The sequence below is a fragment of the Achroia grisella genome, unplaced genomic scaffold (genome assembly GCF_030625045.1).
Source record: "Achroia grisella isolate CSIRO2021 unplaced genomic scaffold, CSIRO_AGI_Agris_v1 utg1360, whole genome shotgun sequence".
Classification (NCBI taxonomy): domain Eukaryota; kingdom Metazoa; phylum Arthropoda; class Insecta; order Lepidoptera; family Pyralidae; genus Achroia; species Achroia grisella.
This window is the reverse complement of record NW_026712626.1, coordinates 3,856,092-3,864,276: the sequence shown is the minus strand read 5'-3', so window position 1 is coordinate 3,864,276 and position 8,185 is coordinate 3,856,092. Positions and strand designations below refer to the sequence as shown.

The 8,185-nt window shown below is 34.0% G+C and overlaps 1 long non-coding RNA gene across 1 annotated transcript; it reads left to right on the top strand.

The window, feature by feature from the left end:
* Positions 1–1,908: 1,908 nt before the first annotated feature.
* LOC131855390 (uncharacterized) lies at positions 1,909–5,948 on the top strand. Its single transcript, XR_009358103.1, has 3 exons — positions 1,909–2,273; positions 3,945–4,088; positions 5,760–5,948. It is a non-coding gene; the product is annotated as an uncharacterized LOC131855390 (long non-coding RNA).
* The last annotated feature ends 2,237 nt before the right edge of the window (positions 5,949–8,185 follow it).

Here is an 8,185-nt window from a genome sequence, read left to right as displayed (position 1 = left end):
CAAGAATCAAATATATATTTAATGAGAGCTACACCGGCATCAGTAGTTGATTTACCGGCCGTGAAACCAAATTGTCGACTGTGAAGCAGTTTATTTACTTTAAAGTGTTGTAGCATTTGATTGAGCATAATTTTTTCAAACACTTTACTCAATACTGGTAAGATAGATATAGGCCTATAATTACCTACCACAGTTTTTTCTCCTGACTTAAAGAGTGGAGTTATTTTGCTATGTTTCATTAAATTGGGAAAAACACCGTCAGAAATACATTTATTGAAAATAATTACTAAATATGGAGCAATAACATCTATAGCGGTGTTAATAACTTTAACAGACATGCCCCAATGGTCTTCAGTATTTTTTAAATTTAATTGTTTAAATGTTTTAGTAATTGTAGCAATGTCAATAAATGTAAATTTAAATGTAACCGGACAAGAATTAATTACTTAACAAATATAAAAACAATAGTTTTTAAAACTCAAACCACATCAAATGCGTTGTTTCAAGGTTATGTCAATTGTTTGTTGTTGTAGTGATCAAAAACAAACAGTTATCAGTCGTTACTAAGGCATATAAAAGATTTAAAATTTTGCCAAAAATTGTACGTCAGTTTTAATTTAGATCGCCCATTCAATACCTACTTATCAGAAAGGCAAACTCTGAGCAAAACACCCAACTGAATTTCTTTTCTAAAACAATTTTATTCACATTATTTATAGGTGTCGAACATTAAATTCCGTGGTACATTGGTTGACCTCCACCTGCAATCCATCGTGGTAAATCCTGGTGAATTGTCACGATGTGCTAAACTGACCTGACCTCATGTTCTTATCATGCTTCACTGGTGCCCCGCCAGCGTAGACCGTCAGCGCAAGCGGGTGCAACATCACATTTGTAGCGAATATACTATCATATTGCGGCAACACCGTTGCCTAGTTACGATAGAGCAAGAAAATTAACGAGCCATTCGAGACCGAGTCACATTCTTGTGTATTTTGTAAATATTTCATCAATATAAATATGTACATAGGGGCTGTTCAAGTATTACGTAAGTAAATTTATTAAAATTATTTACCCGACCATCCCAGCAAAAGTAAGCAAAGCTCTTATCCGCTCCCCCCACGCTTACGTAAACATTTTTTAATTAATATATTGTTTTTTTAGCAATGACAATGGCACCCCTGCCATTCGTGTAAAAAAGTAAATAACTATCGATGACGTAATCATCATCTAGACTCCCCTACCCCATGTCATCGAAAATAAGCAAAGCAAAGACCCCCCGTCCCCCTATAGTGTTTACGTAATACTTAAACGCCCCCATAACTACAACCTGGTGTTATTCTCTTCCTTCTTCTTGGTGTAGCTACATTAGAGTTGTCATCTCTAAAATTGGGAAACCAAGCCAAGACGCGTGCAAACCCCGGATTTTAGAGTCCAGAACTCGGACATGTCAACAGGTTTTTATAAACAACAGCTAGTCAGTCAAATAAAAATCTGTCAAAAGTGTCATAAACCCCATTTTATTTAATTTCAGACCTTAAAATTAAATTGATGAAAAGTAATTTTTCATCATCACTTTAAATGTACATATCTAACAAAACTGAATATTATCACAGTTTGTTACAAATTGTTTTAATAATCAGTACGATTATTATTTGCTCTTAATTATAAATAACAGATTGTTAATATACTTTAATATTATACCTAAAAAAATATATTACTCCCCGGATGTCTAAACTAGGACAAATCCGGGGAAATGCGGACGGATGGCAATCCTATGCTACAGACTGAAGGACTTGTATCCACGGTCATGAATATTATTAAAAAATATTAACACACAAATTAATACAATGTAATTACAATTAATAATTTCTATTCTATTCTATTCTATTCTATGCTACAGACTGAAGGACTTGTATCCACGGTCATGAATATTATTAAAAAATATTAACACAACACAATTCGAAATAATAGCGGCCTCTCATAATAGCCTTCAAACAAAATATAATGTAATTACAATTAATAATTTCAGAGAACTAAGAAAAGCCCTAATCAGCGACGGGTCCTCCAACGGAGGCCTATATTACGACATACAAGAATATTTCACACACTACAAGTTTTTTTTACAAACCAGTAATTACGATGTGGGCTTGGTAAAGTTGGTAGAGAGAGTGCATTTTAGTCCACGCGTGGGCAAGATCGGTTTGGTGGACCACAACACTATTGTGCATGTTGGTGACACGCTGCATGTCGCTGGATGGAGGTATATTGACGTAAGTGTTGAGATTATTACTCTGTGGTTTATAATAATCATTTATTCAGCATAAAAAAGAGTACAGAGTAAAAAAGAAAACTTAAATACTAATAATCATCTATGCTGAAAAGGCTTCTACTCAGCTGGTGCCGCAGCGTGTCACTACAGCGCTGATTTTCAGTGGAGCCACTTGAAAAACAGAAATAACATTTGTGATGAATTTAAATATATAAAATGAAGAATGAGTTAAATGAATAAATTATAAGTACATATGTGTGATAAATAGAAGAAAAATATATAAGGATAAAAAAGTGTTGATAGAAAGACTTGTGTAATGTAATATAGCTTGATATATTTATTTATTTAATCAATTTAATCAATATATATGTATATATGACTATTGTATTTATCTGCCACGTTTAAGATTTTTGTACTTTAAGTAAATATTTTTTAAAATGATGTTTAAAAGACGAAACTGACTGTTTAAGTTTAGGCTATGACAGGTCTATGTTTATAAATAAGCTTACGTTATTTTAATAAAGCTGAAATTTATATATATTATTGAGAGAACTATTAAACTGAGTTTCCTAAATTGCCAGACAGTTTTCTTGGTTCTTTATTAAAATGACGTAAGTTTATTTACAAAATAGTATAGTTTAGGGGGGTCCGGCGGGGGGTTGGAACCACACTAAGTGTCTGGCAATGAGCAGCGCAAGTTATAATAATGCTACGAACAATATATCAAAATATGGAGTTTCTTAAAATAATTAATTTGATATGAAATTTTTTACACCTTTGTTACCTGTTACCTGCCAAAGGAACCACGATCCAGGTTTCATGTTTGGGGATCGTTCTTACCTGTGTTGGGGACACACATACAAGAACTTTCACGTTTACTAAAATGACGTATGTCTGGCAGTCGTGGGCTCTTGCTCTATTATGGATGACAGTATATTATGTATGGGACCATAAAATACCTTCCAAATAATATAGAGAAGGGGATCGTTAGTAATGTGGATTAAAAAAGTTATATATGTTAGTTAGAAATGTACCATGTCAGGTTGACTTCCATGAGTTTCTCTCTGGAAACCATCTTGTTAAATTGACATTTGCCAAGATGGACAAAATGACCTGACCTCATGCTCATCTTATCATCCTCCACTGGTGCCCCGCCAGCGTAAACAGTTAGCGCAGGCGGGTGCAACATTACATTATCATAAAAAAGTATATTTAAAAATAAATTACAGAAATTATTAATCGATAAATGTTATTATATCAGAATTTTACCTTTTTTTATTTTTATTTTTTACCTTTTACCATCGCACCGCCATCGACAGGGAATTCATCCCCACACGCTGGAACCTAAGTGGTCTCGGACAGTGCGGTTTCAGAGGAGCTTCCCCCCGCGTACACTTAGATTGTGGAATGAACTACCTGCCGAGGTTTTCTCACGAGACTACAGCATGGGGTTTTTCAAGAAGGGTCTATTAAGGTTTCTTAAGGGTCGGCAACGCGCACGTGACAACCCTGGTGTTTCAGGCGTCCATAGGCTACGGTAACCGTTTACCATCAGATGGGACGCAGCCTTGTTTGCCACCTACGGGTATATAAAAAAATTAAATGATAAAATTTTCATAATGACGTAAAGACCATAGCGATGTCAATGTAATATAGCGGTAAATGATTACAGCCTCAAGATACAAATTCAAGTGATCTGAATGTAACAAGTACGTCTGTGGAGGTGGTGTCCCGAGACAGTTGTAGAGTGTTGTCTTTGGGCAGGATTGTCACGTCCGCCATGATGTGCGGTGAATTGGCGGGAAAAGAACGCGCGGTAAATATTATAGATTATATTATTTACTAGCTGTTCCCGCGACTTTGTCCGCGTGGAATCTTATTTTATTTTTCTAAAATAAAAGTAGTCTAAGTAACTCCTTATTACATCAGCTACCTGCCAAAAAAAGTCCCGTCAAAATCGGTCCAGCCATTTCAGAGATTAGCCGGAACAAACAAACCGACAGACAGTATATATATTCATATGCATGTAGTAAAAAACTGTTATTTCAATATTACAAACATACACTCCAATTTTATTTATATGTATAGATTAAAGTTAAATTACTCTGTACTAGTGTTATGAATGCCATGATCTGTGTCTGTCTGTTTGTTTGTAACATTTTCAACCTTCAGTATATAGATCCAATTGAGAAGAACTGGCAAGAAACTCAATTGTATTACTTTTAAGTCAGTTTAATTACAATGCATATTTATATAGGTGTCTATGTCTAACATTAAATGAAAATCCCGTGCATGAACAACTATTGCCATGCACGCTCTACATTCAAGTAATCGTTTAGTGAGTTTAGCTTATAGGCTTTGCTCAGTAAATATGATTTAACAGATGTTTTGAATTTATTTAAGGATAATTCCAATATATCCTTTGGTATCTTATTGTAAAATTTTGTACCTATTCCCATAAAAGACTTTCTAAACGATACTTGGTGACAGCAAGTGAAAATCTAGTATTAATATTATGAATTATGCTGTTTTTTTGGAAATAAGTCAAGATATTTGTGTACATATAGAATACTAGCTGTACTCGCGACTTCGTCCGTCTGGAATTTAACAAAATAGATATTTTTAGAATTTTTCTAAAATAAAAGTAGCGTAAGTTGTTACATCAGCTACCGGCCAAAAAAAAGTTAGTACAGTTAGTAAAAAGTGTAGTAAAAAACTGTTATTTCAATATTACAAACAGACATACAATTTTATTTATATGTATAAATTTTAGTAGAATTAGAATAGTCACGACAGATTATTTTTTTCATTACAAAAGAACACAAAATCATGACGACAGATTTTCTCTTATATATCTTTGAATTATGTTATACAATTTTTGACTTTTATATATTTTGTTTTATTCTAGAGTAGTGTCAAATAATAATAACCTGAGGACGATTCACACAGCGCCATCTAGACCCAAGTTAAGCTAGCTAAAGCTTGTGTTATGGGTACTAGACAACTGATACAAATACATAGATATTTTTTTTCTCGTAAATACATACATATTATACATAGAAAACACCCAGACCGATACAAACAATCATACTCATGAATACAAATGTTAGTGCCGTGCGAGGAATCGCACTTGCGACCATCGGTCGTAAAGCGGTGTGCTAGACCGCTAGACCACGGAGGTCGTCGAGGACGCTCATAAGGCCATGTCTGCCTCATTACATTAACACGAAGTAACATTTTATATATTATTTATCATATTTGTCATACATTACTTAAATAATAATAAAATATAACATTCCGAACTGACGGTTGATTTGACATATCAGTAATTAATTCATGATTTAAGCTGTACTCTTGTCGGTGGAACTCTCGCTACCTTCCACGATCTTCCATATACGTCAAATATACTGCATATTACCCAAATCTAAAAGTTACCTACATAACTGTATCTATATAAAATTTATGTTGGTTTATTTAATGTTTGCAGGCTGACACCGGCGCACCCTTGTACCTCGACAGGGTGCAAATAGGGGTGGCGTCTCGTCAAACCAGCGGACTCAACCCTGCTCTCTTCACAGAGATTAACTCAACTCGTCTTTGGATTCTAAATGTTATTAATAATCGGAATTAAATAGATTTTAAAATAAGATAGATGAATTTATAGATGATACCAATATATAGCAAGAATATTGTCAGTCGTTTTACACGTGCGGCCTATGGTTTGGGTATACGCAGAGGGCATACAACGCTCTTCGTATACAGTATAATAATGGGTTTAGGATGTTGTTGGGCCTCCCTCGGTCCTGTAGCGCATCAGAGATGTTTGCAGCAGCGCGGGTAGATGGATTTGAAGCCATAATGCGTAAAATTGCATTACTGATGTCTAGAATTCGGGGGAGCTCAAACAGCATCCTAAAAACTGTTGCGAATATACCTGATTGTCCGCTCCAGAGGCACTGGATAACGTTGCATTGTGGACCCAGTGCTTCTGGACGTGGACACAGATATATGAATTAAATATATCTACGTATATGTATATTATAAGTTACTAACATAGTTTTATAAGTTTTTACTAACACAATATGGATGTAATCCGAATTAAAATTAAATAAATAAAATAAGTTTATTTGCAGACAACGTTATAATTTATTTTCCATACTGCTTTCTTGATATATGATAGCGTAGCGGCTTTTGTATTGATTGCCGCATGCATCCTCATGTAAAGTGCGAATACTGTAACTACCATATAGTAATTTTTGTAGCTGTGACGTGGTCGAGTGGAATGAGTAGTCATGCTCACTAAAATGTCCAGACATGTGGCGGCGTGGTGGGCCGGGTCATTGGGCTCCCTAAAATATGGTCAAGTGCAGTGACGGCTGGCTCAACCGTCATACTCGTGAACGAGTGCTGCTTGTAGGGACTGGTTTGCTCTTATTACTACGATTGATTTAATGTTGTTTTTTATATTATTATTAGACTTTACACCATCAATATCTACAGTTTGCACCCTATCCTCTAGATAAGTTTTCATTAGACTTAGGTCATTATCTCTAATACCATAATATTTGAGCTTGTACAAAAGTGTTTCATGATCTACGCAATCAAACGCCTTCGATAAGTCACAAAAAACGCCGAGAGCATCCTGTGAGTTCTCCCATGATTTGAATATATGTGTAATAAGCGCTACACCTGCATCAGTAGTAGACTTACCGGCGGTGAAACCATATCGGTGACTGTGAAGCAGTCCGTTATCTCTGAAGTATTTTAACATTTGGTTAAACATAATCTTTTCAAATACTTTACTTAGAACTGGCAAAATAGAAATTGGTCTATAGTTGCCTAGCTCAAATCTATCTCCAGATTTAAAGAGTGGAATTAATTTGCTAAATTTCATTAATTGAGGAAACACGCCATTATCAACACATTTATTGAAAATAGTAGCTAGATAAGGAGCAACAATATCTATGAATGAACTAACTACTTTAACTGAAATGTCCCAGAGATCTTCCGTAATTTTTTAAATTTAACTGTTTGAATATTTTTATTATATGAGAAGGGCTGATATGTGAAAATTTAAATGTGAAAGAGCAAGGGCTGACATTAGCCTCCAGTAATGTTTTTGCTCGAATTGGAGATGAGTCTAGAGAAGATGTAATATCAATCGGAATATTAGCAAAAAAATCTTGGAAAATATGAACTATATCTTTTGTTGCTGTTATTAACTTATTGTCATAATTTAATGAGAATTGATTGCAGGCTTTTTCAGACCGTCCAGTTTCTTTGTTTATAATTCCCCAGGTGGTCTTAATTTTGTTAGAAGACTGATTAATTTGTTTATTTATATAATTAGATTTAGCTGCAATACAAACTTGTTTGAAAATTTTAGAATAATTTCTCACATAAGTCGTAAATTTGTCATCAAATCTATATTTTTTTTTGATCATATAAATCAAATAAAATGTTTCTACTTTTAAGTATTTCTACTGTTGCCCATTCTGTAAATTTAGGTTTAACACAATATTCTTTTTTCTTGAAAATATTCTGGTATTCTTTTGACAAAAGACTAATTAACTTGGTGTAAAGAATATCAGGATTATTAAGACTGACAGATTGTAACTCTAAGTCTAATTTATATTTAACCGTGCTTTTGTATTTATTAATATTGTAAGCATTTATTTGTGTTTTTGATCTTTTATTATTGGTATTTTTTTTAGTCTGATTATTAACTTAACAACTTGACCACAGTGATCCGAAGGAAGTTTATTTATTATTAATTTTTCAATATACTTAGAGTTACAAAAAACATTGTCAAGACAAGTAGCAGTCGTAGCGGTTACACGAGTGGGTTCCTGAAAGACATTACTCAAATTAAAAGACTGAAATAAACTAATAATTTTTGTACATGTGGGTGTA